This window comes from Pelodiscus sinensis, chromosome 16, assembly GCF_049634645.1.
Source record: "Pelodiscus sinensis isolate JC-2024 chromosome 16, ASM4963464v1, whole genome shotgun sequence".
Taxonomy (NCBI): domain Eukaryota; kingdom Metazoa; phylum Chordata; order Testudines; family Trionychidae; genus Pelodiscus; species Pelodiscus sinensis.
The window spans coordinates 17,223,662-17,243,836 of record NC_134726.1 but is presented as its reverse complement, the minus strand read 5'-3'; the positions used below and the strand labels follow the sequence as shown (position 1 = coordinate 17,243,836).

The 20,175-nt window shown below is 45.5% G+C and overlaps 1 long non-coding RNA gene across 1 annotated transcript in view; it reads left to right on the top strand.

Annotated features, from left to right (window-relative positions):
• The window catches only part of LOC142818593 (uncharacterized), a 45,518-nt gene extending 27,744 nt beyond the window's left edge, over positions 1–17,774 (top strand). Inside the window, exon 3 of the long non-coding RNA XR_012896134.1 lies at positions 17,059–17,774. This is a non-coding gene — a long non-coding RNA (uncharacterized LOC142818593). The remainder of the gene's footprint in view (positions 1–17,058) is intronic.
• The last annotated feature ends 2,401 nt before the right edge of the window (positions 17,775–20,175 follow it).

Below are 20,175 nucleotides of genomic sequence, written 5' to 3'. Positions count from 1 at the left end.
CTGGCTGTGGCTCAGATAGAGGGGAGATAGCTCTGTGCACTGACCTCGCATGCAGGCAAGGCCAATAGGGCATCACCTGCAGGCAAGGGCAAGGCAGCGTATGGATGGGTAGAGCTTCCCTCCCTGCTTTCTATGAGCTGGTAGGGAATGGCAGTGTGAAGAGCTGCCTCCTCCCAGCCCCCCACCAGACAGTGCTGGATTAATGTCGCAAGGGTGTTGATGGCTGCAGCCCAGGCCCAGCAAAAACACTGCATTTTTTGGTAGTCTGGAGGTCTTTTTGAATTAGGCCTCTTTGAATCCAAAGCCTCTTCCCCAAGCGACTCCTTTCTTACCGGGACAGTGTGCTAATCTCACCTTTGGATCTAAAGCCTGTGTCCTGATTCTGTTGTGAGTTTTGAGTTCAGGGGCACTAAGGAATCTGAAAGCGTGGGAGAGCTAACACCAATGTCTAGATAAATTCATAGCTTTGAAAGTCCAGAAGGAATGATGGTGAGTGTCTAGTCTGAACTAAACGTATTACTGTCATGGTCAAGAGCAATGGCTGAACAGAGAAAAGCTTTTGGGAAAACATCACATCTTGATTTAAAATTTTTGAGTGATAGAGAATCCACCATAGACCTTGGTAAGTTGATCCAGTGGTTAGTTACTTTCTCTGATAAAAACATCCACCTTATTTCTAGTCTGAATATATCTAGCTTCAACTGCCAGACACTGGGATTTTAGTACAGAGCCCAGCTTGATCCAATTTCTGTTCCCCAGGTAGATAGCATAGGCTGTCATTAAGTCAAACTTTAATCTTCTCTTTGATAGCTAAATAGATTGACCTTCTTGAGTCTTTCACTCTAAGACTATAACATGTTTTCCAATCCTTTAATCATTCTTGTGGCACTTCTCTAAACCCACTACAATTTTTCCAATAGTCTTGAAGTGTGGAGACCAGAATTAGATTCCAGTAGCTATTCCAGTAACCACTGCATCAGTGCGGAATACAAAGGTATTCCTGCTTGACTGTCCTCTGTTTATACACTTAAGGATCACGTTAGCCCATTTGCCCTCAGTGTCCATGGAGAGTCACTGCTTCCCAGGATAGAACACCCCAACTTGTAAGAATGGCCTAAATTATTTTTACTTGGATGTATGAACTTACATTTGGCAGTATTAAAACATATGGATTGCTCATGCCCGGGTTACCAAGAGATCCAGATAGCTCTGTAATAGTAACTTATCCTCTTTATTATTACCACTCCCCCAATCTGTGTCATTTGCAAAATGTATAACTAATGGTTTTATGTTTTTCTCCAGGTCACTAATAGCAAGATTAAATAGTGTAGGGTAAAGAACTGATCCCTAAGGGACCCACTTGAAATTGTTCAGTTGTCAATTCCCAGTTGACAATTACACTTTGAGAACTATCAACCAATTCTTAATCCAGTTAGTGTGTACCATGTTGATTTGCTTTTGCTCTAGTTGTGTAATCAGATTGGCATGCAGTACCAGGACAAGTGTCCTACATAGAATCATAGAAATGTTCAGCTGGAAGGAACCTTGATTAGTTATCAAGTCTGTCTCTCTGTGCTCTGGCAGGGCCAGGCCATGTAAACCTAGACCATCCATCCCAAACCAGTGTTTGTCTATCTTAGCTTTAAAAACCTTGAATGATGGGCATTCTACAACATGCCTTGGAAGCCCATTCTATCTAGACATGAATTGCCTTTATTATTAGAAAGCTTTTCCTAATAACATAAGAACAGCCAGACTGGGTCAGACCAAAGGTCCATCTAGCCCAGTATACTGCGTGCCAACAGTGGCTAATGGCAGATACCCCAGAGGGAGGGAACACAGCAGGTAATCATGATGTGATCCCTCTCCTGTCATCCATTTCCAGACAAACAGAGGCTAAGGATGCCATTCCTACCCATCCTGGCTAATACCCATTGATGGAACCTCAGTGAATTTATCTAGTTCTTTTTTGAACCCTGTTAAAGTCCCAGTCTTCACAATATCCTCTGGCAAGGAGTTCCACTGGTTGTCTATGTGCTGAGTGAAGAAAAACTTCCTTTTGTTTGTTTTTAACCTGCTGCCTATTAATTTCGTTTGGTGACCCCCTTAGTTCTTATATTATATGAACAAGTAAATAACTTTTCTTTATTCACTTTTTCCACATCAGTCATGATTTTATACGCCTCTATCATATCTCCCCTTAGCCTCCTCTTTTCTAAGCTGAAAAGACCAAGTCTTTTTAATCTCTCTTCATAGGGGACCCATTCCAAACCCCTAATCATTTTTGTTGCCTTTTTCTGAACCTTTTCCAATGCTAACATATCTTTTTTAAGATGAGATGACCACATCTGTATGAAGTATTCAATATGTGGGCGTACCATGGTTTTATATAAAGGCAATAGGGTATTCTCTGTCCTATTCTCTATCCCCTTTTTAATGGTTCCCAACATTCTGTTTGGTTTTTTGACTGCTGCTGCACATTCAGGGTACGTCTAGACTACATGCCTCTGGCGACAGAGGCATGTAGATTAGACTACCCGGCATAGGAAAATGAAGCGGCGATTTAAATAATCGCCACTTCATTTAAATTTACATGGCTGCGCGCTGAGCCGATCAGCTGTTTGTTGGCTCAGCGCAGTAGTCTGGATACGCGGGGGTCGACATCAAAGGCATTTGTCGACCACCTAGGTATACCTCCTGGGATGAGGCATACCTGGATCGTCCCTCTTATCCCATGACAACTTACTTTATTTAAGAGCCTTTGATGAGGGACTTTGTCAAAGGCTTTCTGGATATCTAAATATACTATATCCACTGGTTTCCCCTTGTCCATAAGTTTGTTGACCCCCCTCAGAGAACTCAAGTAGATTAGTAAGGCATGATTTTCCTTTACAGAAACCATGTTGACTTTCCCCCAACAAATTATGTTCAACTATGGGTATGTCTACACTTGCATCTTCTTTCGAGAGAGGGATGCAAATGAAGACATTTGAAATTGCAAATGAAGCCGGGATTTAAATATCCCATGCTTCATTTGCCTATTTGCATTATGGTGCTATTTTGAAATAACAGATGGAAGCCAATTTAAAGGATAGGTTACAAACCACATGTAATTGTTCTGCAATTTCCCATTTGAGTTCTTTCGGAACTCTTGGGTGAATGCCATCTGGTCCCAGTGACTTGTTACTGTTAAGTTTATCAATTTGTTCCAAAACCTCCTCTAATGACACCTCACTCTGGGACAATTCCTCAGATTTGTCACCTAAAAAGAAAGGCTCGTGTTTGGGAATCCCCCTAATATCCTCACCCGTGAAGACTGAAACAAAGAATTCATTTAGCTTCTCCACAATGACTTTATCATCTTTGAGTGCTCCTTTAGCAGATAAACTAATCTAAATTTCCTTGCTTCAGATCAAGCCCATTTCTTTTTGTCCAGTCTTCAGTAGACATGGAGAACAATTGATCAGCGCCCTCTTTCTAATGGCCCATTACATATTTGAAGACTTTTAACACCCCCACCCTTACTCCTCCTTTTCCAGACTAAATGTGCCCAGATGTTTGACTTTTCTTCATAGATCAGGTTTTCTAAACCTTTAATCATTTTGGTTGTGCTCCTCCTGACTCCTTCCATTTATAAAGTCTGGCACCCAAAACTGGACACAGGCTCCCATTGAGCCCTCACCAGGGCAGTGTAGAATGGGGCAATTGCTTCATGTTGGTACACCTCGGAATAATATTCGCCCTTTTCATAGCGGCATCACTGTATTGACACATTCAGTTTATGATTCACTGCAACCCTCAGATCCCTTTCAGCAGAACTGACGCCTAGCCAGTGCTTTCCCATTTTGTAACTGCATTTGATTTTTCCTTCCAAAGTAAAGTTCTTTGCATTTGTCATAACTGAATTTCATCTTGTGGAATTCAGACCAGTCCTCCAATATGTCCAAGTCATTTTGAATTCCAATCCTGTTCTTGCAACTCCTTCCATTTCATAATCTACAAATTTGAGAAGCCTACTTTCCATTCCAACTTCCAAGTCATTAATCAAAATATTCAATACCACTGGATCCAGGACTGACTCCAGTCCCAAAATCCAGCATTGCCAACTCCCACAATTTTATCATACTGGTAGCAATTTTGAGATGTGTTTTTCTTGTCTCATGAAAACATGATGAAAACCTGTCAATTTACTAATGTTCCCTTATTCAGAGTCCCACTACTTACTGCCATCAGTGGGGCTGAACCCAGCAACTTTGCTGCCATTTCCCTACAGTTACTTGCTTGCAGAAATGATTCTACCCCAATAAAGCTGTCTGTACCTCCTACTGCTTTCAGAGAGATTGAAGCAATGCTCACGGGCAAGATGGCTCCCCCTCTGTGTGACCAGCTGGCACCAGCCAGGATACAGGCAACAGGGACACTGCAAATGGTGAATGGGGAGCAAGAGGCAGAGTTAGAAGTTGCCGGGGAAGGAACTTCCAGGAGATGTAGGAGAGAGGAATGAGTGAAGAGAACTGGTGGAGTGGGCAAGAAAAGAGAGTGGGGTGTCTGGAGCAGGGGTAGACAGGGCGGGGCTTGGGAGTGGAGAGGAGGGAGGGTGATTTGGGTGGGGGAGGTAGGACGGGGGGTGGAGGGGAGGTATGGGTCAGGACCGCATTGGGGAGTGAAGAGAGGATGTCTGTAGCGAGGGGAGGCAGGACAGAGTGGGGAAGGGGGAATGGCGAGGGTGGGAGATCTGGAGAAGGGGAAGGCAGAATAGTGGGAGGCAGGGGTGGCCCTAGACCAGCTGTCAGCAACTGGCGCCCTAGGCGAACCATGCAATTGGCACCCCCACCTCTAAACCCCTCAATGATATTGCGCCACCATTTGGCGTCTCATTTAACTTGGCACCCTAGGCAACCACCTAGTTCGCCTATATGGACAGGCCACCCCTGGAGGTTGCTCCACAGTCTTGGACAGAGAAACAAAGGGTTGTGGTCAGGGAAGTGTTGCTTCCTCTTGCAGAGGGCTAAAACAGTCCTATATTGTTTTTACTGTGATAATATGTGTTCTGAACAAAAGCTGCTGGATAAGTAAGATTTTCATCAGTGGCATCAGAACAATTAATCACTTCAAAGTATGAAAATTGACACTTTGGAATCAGGGCTTTCCACTGAGGGCTGTCACTATGGGATCCTCTGCCTCCCATGTACAGCGAAGCCTCTTTTTGCTACCTTTTTTACTTAGATGTATTCACAGTAATAGTGTGTAAACGGGTGTGAGAGTCTTTTGCAGGGTGCCAACTTTCCAATTGCACAAAACTGAGCACCTTTGTCCAGCCCTACCTCTTCTCTGAGGACCTGCCTCTTTCCCGGCCTTTCTCTGAAGACAGTCACCTGCTCACTTTCACTGGGCTGGGGCAGAGGGTTAGGATGTAGGGGATATGGGAGCTCTGGCTGGGGGTGGAAGCTATGGGCAGAACAGGGGAGGAGAGGCTTGAGGAAGGGGAGGGAGCTCTGAGCTGGGGCAGAGGGATTTGAAGCATGGGAGGGGATGTGGCCATGGGAGGAGACTCAAGAATGGGGAAGGGGGCTGGAGTGTGGTGCATGAGGGCTCTGGCTAGGGGCCAGGGCTGAGGAGTTTGGGGTGCAGAAGGGGCTCTGAGCTGGGGCTGAGGTATTTAGCATGCTGAAAGGTGTTCAAAGCCGGGGCAGGAGGGCTAGGGTAGGGACCTGGGGCAAGAGAGAGGGATCCAGGCAGTGCTTGCCTAAAGTGGCAAAAAAACCCAGTCCTATATTTGTTTGTACTGTGACATTACATGCGTTCTGAACAAAAGCTGCTGTATACGTAAGATACAGTGGTAGTGGAGATTTTCCTCATGTTAAGTTGACTAGTGCAGTGTGTGGCATTGGCTCCTGGTCTGACCATTACATGGTAGGCAGGGTAACCTCCTGGAGCCTTTGTCCTCCAAAACATCATCGTTCCGCTGTGTGCCAGGGAAAGCTGGAGGTAGATACATTTGAAATGCCCAACGCACAAGCATTGCTCCGACTTAGTATTAATGCTTCCATAGACATCAACAATGAAGATCCAGAGCAGCCATCCACTGTTGAGGACTGGATTCACATCAAGGAAACAACCTACAAAACTGTTATCAAAATACTAAGCTTCCAGGATTGCAAACACAAAGACTGGCTTGATGACAAGGAAAAAGATGCCAGAGCTCTTTTTGATCAAATGCATGGGACACACCTGGCCTGGGTCAAGGATAACGAGAATGCCTCCAGGAAATCAGCTTACATTTGAGCTAAGCAGAAGGCACAAGTCAAATTATGCAAATGAAAGAGAACTGGTGGAAATGTAAAGCAGTCAGATTTCAAGATACAGCCGATAGACATGATTTGAAAGCATTCTGTGATGGGCTGAAGACAGCCTCTGGGCCATGAGTTGCTGGCTATACACCAGTGCGTTCTGCTGATGGAAGTATCCTAAAGTTTCAGGGGTAAATATCCAGTCAGGGTTGAGAGGCAATTCCAAGAAGCAGCACCTACTGACCATCCAACCATCCCGGCACCCTTGTTTCTTTGCTCTCAGAGTGCATAGGCTCAGTTGCATTTAATGAGCTCGTGTTGTCGCAGGCAGTTTACTGATGCTGTGTGACAGTTGTAGATGCTGTGTGACAAAGTCCGAGCAGTCAGCAGTGCCTCGCTACTTAGTGGTTAATTAATTTACAGTTAGTTACTTAGTTTCCTTCAGCTACTTAGCTTGTTTCCTTTTGCTTTTTCCTTGTGACTTGTGGGCTTCTGACTGAGGAAAACGTCAGACAAACCTCAGCAGTTTTGCAGGCAACTGCTCCTCCCCCATCTGCAACAGGAATGCCCAGTTCCCTGGTCTTTAAATGCTGCCTCAACTGTGAGCTGGTGATACTTGTCTCAGACAGCTATGATCAGTGTGTTTGATGCCTGGGCGAATCAACTGCCTCAAGCTCACAGCCAGAACGAGACGGGCTGGAGACTTGCAGCTCGAATTCCTTGTCCTGGAGAAGTCTCTCAGACCAGTAGCAGAGCCCAAAACTTTGACCCCCCTCCAGATTCACTTTGCTGACCACAGTGAACCCTCAACACTTACACTGGAGCAACCTGCAAGAACTCAACCACAGAGGCAGACACCTCACCACACCACCTCCCTCTCTGCCCCCTGCAGGAATCAGCCAAGAAGAGAAGACCCATTCCATGAACGGACGTGTAGCACTGGCAATGGCTATGCTGGCAGCACCAGGAGCTGAAGCAGTGGGAATTCCTGCACTGTTGGAGAGAGGGACTCTGAGACCCCCTGTCAGGGCTGTTCCCCTCTCTGGCACTCTGAGTACAGAAAATGGGGACCCACAAAGAGCTCAAAAAAAAAAAAAAAAACCTTCCCCCCAGAATCATAATACATGGATTTTGGAGAATCGCTGCCACCATCAAGTGATTTTTTTATCCCTAAAACAGGGAGTGAACACTTGACCCACCCCTATGGGTACCCCAAGCTCTTTTGGCCCAAAAGAGCTTGAAAAAGGAAAAGAGAAAAACAAGCTGCAGTCTCTGGTAGCTGACCCCTTAGTCTGAGGCATGCAGATATACACAGCCAGACCTTCCAGGACACAAGAATCAAATCATCACCTTAAAAAAAGTGATTTTTTTTATTACAAAACAAAAGATATACTTGATAAAGCATACTTGGTTGATAGATGTTACAGAGCAACTAAGGAATACAAATTAAAACACAGAGAAAAGTCTGTGGGCACAGTGCTTGATGGTAAATGGGGAGGGGAGGCATAGACTCTCACAAAGCAGTTCAAACCAAACCATAAAATAATGAAAAATTGCCCTAAACACGACTAAATTCACTTTCCCCCTTACTTACTTCCAATTTTCTCTTTGTTTAGTCCACTCCCATGCCCCAAATTCCTTGGAGACATGCTAGTCCTGCCTGGGTTTAAATCATTCTCTGTCTCTCAACTCCTCTCCCACACAAAGAAAGCAGGCAAGAAATCTATATCCAGTTCAAATGTCAACACTAGCTCGATTGGTTCTCCTGGCCCACTGGCCAAAACCTTTGTTAGCTACCTGAGATTAACCCCTTAGTCACCGGGTGCTGGTCAGCACTCCTTCTGTCCATTACAGACCCAGCTCTGATAGAGGCCCGATGGGGAAATCAAAACCCCATTTTTCTGCACCACCAGTACCAAAACCGTGTTAGAGACACAGCATCAGCACGAACAGCAATTTCCTCCAAGGCGTGCCTGACACACATAGCAGCACAGCCTTCAGTGCCGTGTTATGCTCTAGAGCCCCGAGAACCAGCAGGTAGGCTGTTTCAGGGACAAATCAAACAACCACCACAGCAGTTCCTAAAATAGAGGGATCTGACAGTTGGATGTGTCCCTGACTCCCCTCTTATTGGTACTGACATGAACATTTCATTCTCAGTACCAAGTCTCCTAGAATCCTCAACAAAATCCCTGCTCCTTATTCAAGCGAGGAAGAGTGTGAGGAAGAACAAAGAGATTTTCCTCCACTGTCCCCTGCCTCCCAGGAACCAGCCAACCTAAGAGCCACTCAAGGGGCATAATACAATGACCCCAAGTACTTAAAAAGTATGGACAACACTGGGGATCCCCTATGCTGCCCTCACCCTAGTGGGATTACTGGAACCCATGGGCCACATACCACACAACAGGGACTGCCTGCTATGTCCAGACCCAGCACTCAGCAATCACATGCAGTTTCTGTACCAAGACCCTCAGTGGTAGCAGGGGACATGGAGGAAGAGGAGAAAGAACCCCCAAGCAGAGAGGGGGCATCATCTACCCACTTGCCATCATTGTCCACATATGACTCCATTATTCTGTCTCCCCCCGATATAGGGGATGATTTCAGACTCTCCCAAGATCTATTTAAGAGGTTAGTTAGTTCTCTGGGCATCTCCCTTGAGGAATTCTAAGTGCTACAACATGAGCTAGTGTACATGTTACATATATCTGCTTCATCCAAAATCACCCTTCCTGATGGACCCTGTCAAAGCCATTAGGCAGACCCATGCTACTGCCCCTCCAACCTGCAAGAGATCTAACAAGGAATATTATGTACCAGCCAAGGACACAGAGTGTTTCTTCTCATATCCAGTGCCTGATTCCTTAGTGGTAGACGCAGTCCAGGAACATGCCAGGTAACATCAGTCCAGAAACACAACCCACGATAAGGACTGAAAAAGACTTGATCTGTTTGGCCATAAGGCTTACCCCTTGGCTATGAAACACCTCTGCAGAGACAAATATGACTAGGTAATCTAAACAAAAGTGTCTGAATTGACAAAATTTATTTCTGAGGACAAGAGGGACAACTCATTTTCAAAACAGCCCTCCAAGCTACGTGTGACTCTGTAGACATGGATTCAAGATCAGTGGTGATGGCCAATGTAGTGAGAAGGGTCTAATGCCTCTATATTTCTGGCTTCCCCAAACAAGTGCAATTCATGGTGGAAGATTTGCCTTTCGAGGGGCCCAAACTATTCACTGAGAAGACAGATGATTCATTCTACTCATTCACTGAGTCATGAGTGACACTCTGATCTTATGGTATCATTAACCTTTGGTATCTATAACCTCAAACCCAAGAAAATGCCCCAGTGAAACCACCAGACTATCTATTCACAGCAGCAGTGGTGCTTTGAGTCACAAGGTCACAGACATAAGCCCTTAAAGGGACAACAATCTACATCAGTGTCTGTGCACCAACCATCAACCTCCAGACAACAAATTTAAAGTACTCTCTGGACATGTGATGTGTTCCCTAGTTCATGGAGGAGACCATGGAAACATAACAGTGGTTTTGTTGCTGAGGTGGCTAGAGGCCTGTTGTAATTTGGGTTGAGCAGGCAAAATTAGCCTGCAGATTAAGTAGTTCCTAGTGATGATCCCCCTTGACTCTTATAGCTCTATCAGACTTTGATGACTAGCTGAATTTGCCATGAATTTTTTAATACCCGTACTTTCAATATTCAGTCATTATGTAAACATAAATGGTCTTTTGGGTTTTAAATTTAAACAGAGGAACATGATTTCAAGGAGGCTTTATTGTGACCCTTGTTTTCATATTCAGCCCCCTGAATATTCATACATGCTGACAGCACTTACATATGCAAATGAGAGAGATTTGTGTCAAAATGTTTTAAAGTTGGCCCTAATTACAAGTGCCTAAATTTTGGATGCACAATTTAAATAGTCTCTGTCTTCTTCTTCTTTCTTTTTTTTATTTTTATTTTTTATTTATTTTTTAAACAGAGATGCTCACCATGTGTGACTTTGAGGCCAAGTCTACAGTAGACCTGGAAGGTGGGCTTAAGGTACACAACTCCAGCTATGTATCATATGTAGCTGGAGTCAGCTTACTTTAAGCCGAGCTTGGCTGCATGCAAGGTGTCTCAAACTGAAGCATGCACACAAATAGTAAACACTTTTAAACATTTATAACCCATATTTCTTTAAATAAATTTCACTTTTATAAGCAGATTGAACATTTTCCATGTACAAACATAGAGAACAACTTTTACCAAATTTTCCAAGGCATTAGAATGTAGGACTTAAATGGACTACAACCAGCAGATAAAATAACCTGCGGTAAATCAATTTTATCATTGCATCCCGGGACTCTAGTTTTAGTGTGCCCAAAATGTGCTGCTGTCCTTGTCCATTCCTGTGTGTGCCTGCAATCCCCTCTAAATGTGCTGATCTCTGCATTCAGATACTAGCACCCATGTGGAAAAGGTAAGGGCTGTAAAGGTGTCTTGGATATTGACAGGAAAATAGACACTTCATGCCACCAAATTCCCCCATCCACTGTTGCCATGAGTAATAGCTTTTAAAATTAGCCATCCAATCATTGAGTACCACCCAGGTACTCTGCAAGAAAGACCTTTAGCTTTTAGCTTCTGTGCATCTTTGAATAGAAGTTTCAATCTTTTTAACCAATGTTTTTGCTGAAGAAATCATTAGATCATCTGGACTGGCTCTCTAATGCTGCTGTGCTTAGATTGGGGTGGGCAAAAGGGCCTCTGCTGCTGCATCCCATGGATCCAGCCCACGGAGGCCCTGCTGCTCCCCCACCCCTGGCCAATTAGGGCCTGGGGGTGGGGGAGAGCGGGAAGCCTCGTCCCGCCTTGTGAGCAGCACATGGGGAAGAGCAGAGGAGGCTTCGAGCGCTCCCCCACCCCATGCCAATCAGGACCTGAGGGCGGGGGAGCTGCATGAAGCTTCCTTTACCCTGCCCCAGCCCTGCAAGGAGCCCGCAGCACTTCAAAGTGCCAGGTGCTCCTTGCAAGGCGGGAGGAGGCTTCCTGCATTCCCCCACCCCCAGGCCCTGATTGGCCTGGGGGTGGGGGAGTATGCCAAGCCTCTTCCAGGGCATGGGTGCCTAGTGGGAAGAGGGGGGAAAGGGACTCCACCCCAGACCATGATGGTGGAGTAGCCCTGCCCCTTCCTGTTTAGTCCCCACCCCTTCTTATTATGACAACAACCCTTCCCGGGTGGCATGGGGCTACTTCAAAAATTTTTGATGTGGCCCCTGGGCAAAAATTATTGCCCACTCCTGGTTTAAATGGAAGAGTAAAGGAGATGGTAACTGAACAGTAGTCATCTGAAAGATGAGTTTTTCATGTCTGCTTTTCTCGTGACAGACAGGAATTCAATCGAATGGGAAAGGAGTTTCATAAAGAATTGTCAAGTTCTAGACCATTGATAAATGTGGTAAATTTAATGGAGGCAAATTTAGCAGCTGCTTCTGAAAATGGAGACCCATTTGTTCTTCTAAAGGCACATTCCTTGACCATGACCCTCAGTATGCATATGTAGCTGTAGTTGCCTGATGTTTTTGTATGAGAGGTATCATGGGAAAAAGTTGGAGTAGCCCAAGATATTCTGAGAGCTGATATTACTAAATAAAAAGTGGTTAAATGAAAATAGCGCACTGTGCTGAAGGCAGGTATGAAAACAGCTTTTCACAAACTCATTATCTACTTCATTTGTAAAACCTCAGTTAAAAATCAAGGTCTCCCTTGGACTGGATTGTCATTTCTCTTATGCAATTGTGGTCAAAGGCTCACCCCTTTAGGGATATAACTCTAGCTTGTGATTTCCTGAGCGGACTACTAAGTAGCATGTTGCATCAAAGGACTTTTATTCAGATGCAGGGTTCGTCTGGACCTCTCTTCAAGAAGGGAAGATCACTAAACATTTTCCCATTTGTAGATGCTGTGTATTGAAAGACTAGTTTAAATTTGGTATTTAAGAAATCCTTTCTAAAAACATTTTTTTTTTTCCAGACTGCAAACCTACTGTAGTGTTCTGTGAAAAAAAATAGAAAACATGCCTCTGGTGGATTATGGCTAAAGTGTACAAGGAGAGCAATAATCATTTGGAAGTGCATTTGCCTGGATTATTTGTAGTCAATATGAAATGTAATTTATATATAAAAAGATGAGAGGCATGAGTTCCAATCATGCATTCATTGAGTGTATGACATATAGTAAAGAGATCATTAATAGAACATTAGAAACCTCCATGTTTTCCCAGCAAAGAAAGACTTTTCATAATCAAATATGTCATAAATGTAGAGACAGAAGGAACCTTAAGAGGTCATCTTGTGCTCCCCACCCCCTTAGGCAAGACCCTTAGATTTCCCCTTACCGGCATTTCTCTAGCTTGTTTTTTAAAAACTTCAGTGATGTTATCTGGTCCCCACTCAGCCTTCTTATCTCAAGATTGATCATGCTCAGGTTTTTTTTAAACCTTTCTTCACAGAACAGGTTTTCCAAATGTTTGATCATTTTGGTTGCTCTCCTCTGGACTTTCTCCAATTAGTCCATGTCTTTCTTAAACAGTAACACCCGAAACTGGATACAGTTTTCTAGCTGAGACCTTATCAGTGCCATGTAGACAGACCCTATGTGGGCCAGCAGGGCCATTTGGCCTGGGCCTTAGGAGACAAAGGGGCCTCAAATTTTGACATTTCTTTACAGGTATGTCAACCCTTGCACCCTCTTTCGAGAAAGGGATGCAAACGAAGACATTTGAAATTGCAAATGAAGCCGAAAGTTGGTATATTTGAGCTTCTTAGCAAGATTGACCCACTTTTATCAGGCCATGTTAAGCATGCTCTTAAATCACAAGAGGGTAGAAAACACATGCAAGTCCATTATCTGTCTACCAGACTTCAAAATGAGTTTATTGAGCTGTGTAGGACATTTGTGCAAACAACGATTCTTGAAGACCTATGACATGCAAAGTACTTTTCAATTATTATTGATGCGACTCCAGACTGTTCTCATAAAGAACAGACAAGCTTGATTGTTAAATATGTTAAAATTGTAGGAAGTTCAAAAGTTTCCATTGAAGAATGATTCATTTTGTACGATAATTTCACAAAAAAAAAAAAAAAAAACTAGAAAAGAAATTGCCATTTATGTATTAGAAATGTGGGGAGGCTTCAAATTAATTTTTCAATTCTTCATTGACCAAGCCTATGACAATGGATCCAATATGGCTGGGAGGTACAACAGAGTACAAGCAGTCCTTCTTGAGAAAAATCCAAATGATATTTTCTCCAGTTGTGGCACCCACACACTAAATCTTGTCGGCACTGATAGTGCTGAATCATGCAGGGAAGCAATCACATACTTCGGAACAATCCAGCAATTGTACAATCTCTTCAGTAGCAGTCCTCGAAAGTGGGAAATTCTGAAGCAGCATCTAACTGTTTCCCTTCATGGTGTGTTGACAATGAGATAGTCAGCATGAATTGATGGCGTTAAACCAGTTGCACAGCATTTGGACTCTGTGAGAGAGGTTTTAAATAAGCTTGAATCTCTAACTCTCACAGCACAAGCTCGCACTGAGCTTAAGTCAGTTCAGAAGTATGCCTCCAAATGTGAATGAATTTCAATGACATTCATGTGGATGAAGCTGCTAAAAATGATCCCTAAAACTAATCTTGTAATTGAAGCATGCAATGCTACATTAGATGTTGAGAGAGATAACATTGAATGACTTCTTAAAAATATTCAAAAAATTTGTGGCCAATGGGATGCTGTCCTTTCTGAGTCCAAATCAGTAGCACAGGGTATTGATGTTTCATCAATATTTTCCACCAATAAGAGCCTAACATTTCAATATGATGCAGAAAGGCACTATTGAGTCAATAGGTGTGGTTTTTTTGTTACTATTGACTCCATCAAATCTGGTCTTACATGTCAATTTGAGTCTCTGCAACAAATTTGTACCCCCTTTTGGATTTCTTTGGGAGTCCAGAGAACTAAGTGATAAAGATCTATAAATTCAGGGGCTGAACAGTTTCAACAGAGGTACAACAATGACATTTCAAGGGATCTCTGTGATGAGATCCTCTTCCTGAAATGTATACATTCCACCAACTTTAAATCAGACAGCAAGCCAAAAGAACTATTTCAAGAAATATTCAATCTCAGCCTATCAAATGTATTTCCTAATATCATAATTGTGTTATGTATTTTTGTCAGTCTCCCTGCATCAGTGTCTTCAGGTGAATGAACATTCAACATGTTAAAACTAGTAAAGAACTACCATTGTTCTACAAGGGAACAAGAGCGTTTGAATGGGCTCGCAGTGCTTAACATTAACAGTGATGATGCACGTAAATTAGATTTTTCTTCAATTATAAACAAGTTTTCACACAACAAAGGCAGAAAAGCATTCCTAAAATGAAGAGTTTTGCCTGCAGTGGAAACTCACAATTAAAGTTACATTTTTAATACACATGCTATTGGTATAATGACTTAATTGTTAATAAATACATTTCTCAAGTATTCATTTTCATATATTCTTTTGGTTTCAGTATGACCTTGTGGATGAGAAGTTAGATAAGCTGGGGGCCTAGGGCTGGGCTAGGGCCTCTAAACTCAAAGTGGCCCGAACCTCTGTCATTCTCTGAGAGGGCCTGCTTGTAGAGGGAAGCAATGACCTCCTGAATTGTACATAGGACACCCCTGTTATTACCCCCCCCAGCATGATATTTCCCTCTTTTGAAGCTATATCACAATGTAGGTTTGTATTCAATTTCTTTTCCACTGCGGGATGGTCTAGATTGTGCTTGGTCCTGCCTTCAGGGCATGAGACTAGACCTGATGACATCTTAATATTCCTTCCAGTGCTAGTGTTCTATGATTCTATAATCCCTCCCCCCCCCCCCCCGATCCTTTTCTGCAATACTACTGCCTAGTCCATTATTCCCCATTCTGTACTTGTGTATTTGCCTTTTTCCCTCCAGAAGTATAGAATTTTACATTAGTTTTTATTTAACTGTATCTTGTTAAATTGAAAAATAATTTTGAAATTTTCAAGATTGTTTTGAATTTTTATCCTGACTTCTAAATGGTTGGTGTCACGTGCAAATTTTATAAACATACTGTCGACTCTATTATCCAAGTTGTTAATGAAAATACTGACCATAACCAAGCCCAAGATGGACTCAATATGTTCTCCCAGTTTTACAATGAACCATGAATAGCTATTTTTTGAGTACAGCCTTTCAAACAGTTTTGCACTCACCTTATAGTAATTTCCTCTAAGCCACATTTCCCCTGTTTGCTCATGAAAATGTCATGTGGCTCTCTGTCAAATGCGATACTAAAATCAAGATATGCAGCAGCTATTGATTTCCTCCATCCAGTAGGCCACTAACCCCTGTCTCAGAAAGGAATTAGGCTAGTTGGGCATGATTTGTTATTGTCAAATCCATATAGCATTCCTTATGACCCTATTATCCTCTAGGTGCTTACAGATTGTTTAATAATTTGTGGCAGAATCTTTCCAGGTTTCCTATTTTAAAGATAGATATTCTGTTTGCCCCTTTCCTATCCTTTAGGACCTCATCTGTCCTCCATGAGTTCTTGAAGATAATTGCTAACTTTTCTGAGATTGCTTCGGCTTGTTCCCTATGTACTAGAGGGTGAATTTTATCAGGTCCTTTCCACATCTAATTAACACAAATATTATTTAACCTGTTCTTTCCCTATTCTGATTTGCATTTCTTCCCCCTTTTTTAATATGAATTATGAGGAGTAACTGGTCACTGCCAACCTTTTCCCTGAAGACAAAAGCAAGATAGGAATTAAACACTTCAGCTTTCTTGCTGAGTAGTTATGCCTTTCTGCCCCATGAAGGGCATGTCTATACAGTTGCATTATTCCAAGATAACTAGCATTATTTTGAAATAACTATGCGAGTGTCTACACAGCAAGCCCATTATTTTGAAATAATTTTGAAATAACATGTGGCTTATTTCAGAGCCTGTAACCCTCTTTCTATGAGGAATAATGCCTATTCTGAAATAGCTATTCCCTATTTTGGAATAGGGCATGTGTAGACAGCTCGGCCTTCTCAGGCTGGGGATCATGCAGCAACCTGTGCACAATGGTGCATGTGGAGTGCTAGTGCAGGGCCTCCTTCCACAAGCCACCACTAGAAGGAAGCTGGGGACTGGGATATGGAGACACACACACACACACACACACACACACACACACACACACACACACACACAGGCATGCCCATACTCTCAGGGTGGCATCCGCTCCTGGGGTCAATGCAGCAAGGTGCAGGAGCATCTGCCGCTCACACACACCTTCCCCCAACAACCTGCCTCCCCTATCCTCCAGCAGCCAGGGATACAAGTCCTCTCCCTGTGGGACGCTGCCAGTGCTGTACCTGGTATGTACATGGCACAGAGGGAAGCCCAGCAACCCTATGGCCCCCTCCCACCTGCACGCTTCCAGTCTGGCTGGCACTTTCCCATGCCTGCTTGTCCCCTGGATGTGGGGTAATGAGGCTCCCCCATGGAAATCTGTGCCCCTGAAGGAAATGGCCAACTGTCTAGGCCACAGGTGGCCTTGCTCAAAGTACATCAATTTCATCTGATGTGAGACCTTTCGGTCTCGGCTCAGAGATGAGGACAAGACTTCAGGCATAATGTCTCCAGGGATAATTGACCTTCTGTTTGTTCTACACAGCTGGACCAGCTGCAGGAGGGGAGCCATCAACACTTCCCGTGCTAACCTCCTGACCCCATGTGACCTGCTGGCACTGGAGGCCACAGAAGGACCTGTAGAGGGAGCATATTGCTGCCCTGCAGCGCTCCATGGACTGGCAGGACTGGAGACTGGAGGAGGCCCTCCAGTCGCACTGAGGGTACGTCTACACTACAGCGCTAGTTCGAACTAACTTAGTTCGAATTAGTTAATTCGAACTAAGCTAGTTCGAACTAACGCATCTAGAACTAAAAACTAGTTCGAACTAGCGTTTTGCTAGTTCGAACTAGTAAGTCCACATTGAGTGGACTCTGAACAGGGCTTAAGGATGGCCGGAAGCAGTGCCGGCAGGGCATCAGAGGAGGACTTAGAGCGTGGAGATGCTGTCTCAGGCTAGCCGAGGGCTGCGCTTAAAGGGTCCCGACCCCCACCCCGGACACACAGTTCTAAGGGGTGCCCCTCTTGCAAAGAAGTTCTGGCTTGGAGTGCCCTGAGTGCCCACACTGGGCACATCACACCAGTCGGCCATCAGCCCAGCTGCACTTGCCGCAGGCTGCCATCTGGGGAGAGGGGGCAATTGGGGGGCTGCAGGAGAGCTTCCACCCCCAGAAGCCCGCAGAGCCAGCCCAGTCCTCCCCATCGGGGGCACGTACCCCATTCCTCCCTCACCTCCTTCCACTTACCCTTCCCTAGCCCCCCTTCTTATTGATGTACAAAATAAAGATAACGTTTCTTCCAACATTGACTCTGTCTTTATTGAACAAAACTGGGGGAGACTGGGAAAAGGAGGTGGGAGAGGGGAAGAGAAAGGCTGGGAGAGGGGAGGGCAACTAACATGATCAGGGGTTGGGAACAGGTCCCAGATGAAGAAAGGCTACAGAGACTGGGACTGTTCAGCTTAGAAAAGAGGAGACGGAGGGGGGACAGGATAGAGGTCTCTAAAAGCAGGGGTTGGGTGGAGAGGGTGCATTCATAAAAGTTCTTCCTGAGTTCCCATAAAGAAGGACTAGAGGACACCAAAGGAAAGGAATGGGTAGCAGGCTTGAAACTAGTAAGAGAAAGTTGTTCTTCTTCACAAAGCAAATAGTTAACCTGTGGAACTCCTTGCTGCAGGAGGCTGTGAAGGCTACAACTAGAACAGAGTTTAAAGGGAAGTGAGATCAAGTCATGGAGGTTGGGTCCATGGAGTCCTATTAGCCAGAGGGTAGGAGTGGAGTCCCTGCCCAAAGTTTGTGGAAGACTGGAGAGGGATGGCACGAGACAAATGGCTTGGTCACTGTCTTCGGTCCATCCCCTCCAGGGTCCCTAGGGTTGGCCGCTGTTGGCAGACAGGCTACTGGGCTAGATGGACCTTTGGTCTGACCCAGGACGGCCATTGTAAGCTCAGGGCTCAGTGTCGGGGGTCTCAGTGGACCCCCTTGATTTTCATGCACACCTGGTCCTGGGTGGCCAGGCTGGCAGCTCTCCTGCCCTAGACGGCCACTTTCCTGTGCCTAGTGCGGAGATCGTGGACAAGGTCCACGATCTCCGCACTAGCCCAGGAAGGTGCCCGCCTCTTGCAGTCCAGGGGAAGCTCCCAGGAGCCGCCAGCCTGGTCCCGGGAAGAGGGGGTGGGCTGGGGGGCATCGGGTGGGTGGCTCTGTGCCGTGCCAGGTGCAGGGTCTGCTAGCTGGGTGCTGGCAGGCTTGCACCTGGCACGGGCACCGTAGCCAGCCCGTGCCCCTTTAAGGGGTCCGGGGCCGGGAGGGGGGCATAGAGTTTCCCTGGTGTTGGCCAGAGTGGCCACCAGGGAAACCTGGGGAGGGCTAGCCTCCCACTAGTTCGAACTAAAGGGCTACACAGCCCTTAGTTCGAACTAGCTAGTTCGAACTAGGCGTTAGTCCTCGTAAAATGAGGTTTACCTAGTTCGAACTAAGCGCTCCGCTAGTTCGATTCAAATTCGAACTAGCGGAGCGCTAGTGTAGCACCTATTAAAGTTAGTTCGAACTAACGTCCGTTAGTTCGAACTAACTTTGTAGTGTAGACATACCCTGAGAGACCTGGTACTGCTGGAGCAGGGCCGGACCTTCTGCACAACTCTCCAAGCAGTCATCTCCAGCACGGTGCCCGCTCCTGCAGCCACTTCTGCCCCAGCTCCTGCCCCAGCGCCTGCTTCTCCCTCTAGGCCCCTCACTGTGGCCGCTGAGGGCCCCGCACATGAAGTGGAGGGACCACCCAAGGCGGGTGCCATTCCCAGCCACAGCCATGAGCTTCTTCTCCCCCTCCTCTCCCTTCCAACTGCCTCCTCCCTCCTAGATCTGTCCCCAGTTACATTTACCCCAAATAAAATCAAAGAGTTTATTTTTTGCAAACAAAAAGTGTAGTTTATTGTCTCTGCAGGGGAAGAAGAGAGGACAAGGGAAGGAAAGGCAGAGGGGCAATGCAGAGGCCTCTTGTAGGGACGGCTGGGGACAGTGTTACTGGGTTCCTTGTGTGAAACTCTCACTGGACCTGCCAGATAGCATCTATGTGTGGCTGCTCAAAGGCCCTGTGGATCCGGTCAGCCTCTGCCCCCTGCACCCTGGAGCTTTCCCCCCCAGCCTCTGCCACCCCCCATCTTCCCCTCTGCTTTCACAAATATTGTGAAGGACACAACACGCTACCACCGTTTGGGGGATGTTCTGCTCCCTGACATCGAAGCGGCTGAGGAGGCAGCGTAACTTCCTTGTCAAATGCTGAAAGGGGCCCACAATCCAGGCCCTGCTGAGTATGGCATGGACACATCCTTTGCTTTGGTCCACGTGTCTGGTGTAGTGCTTCATTAGCCAGGGGAGCTGAGAGTAGGTTGTGTCCCCCACAATACAGGTCAGCATGTCCACATCCCCGACCCTGATGGTGCAGTTGGGGAAAAAGTTGCCGGCCAGCAGCTTATCGAAGAGGTTGGAGTTTTGGAAGACACATGCAGCATGCGCCTTTCCTGACCACCCAATGTAGACATCCGCGAACTGCCCCTGGGGGCTGACGAGGGCCTGGTGAACCATTGAAAAGTACCCCTTGCGGTTGATGTATTTAGATGCCCAGTGGTTGGGGATGTGGGTGCTGTCAATAGCCCCCACCCCC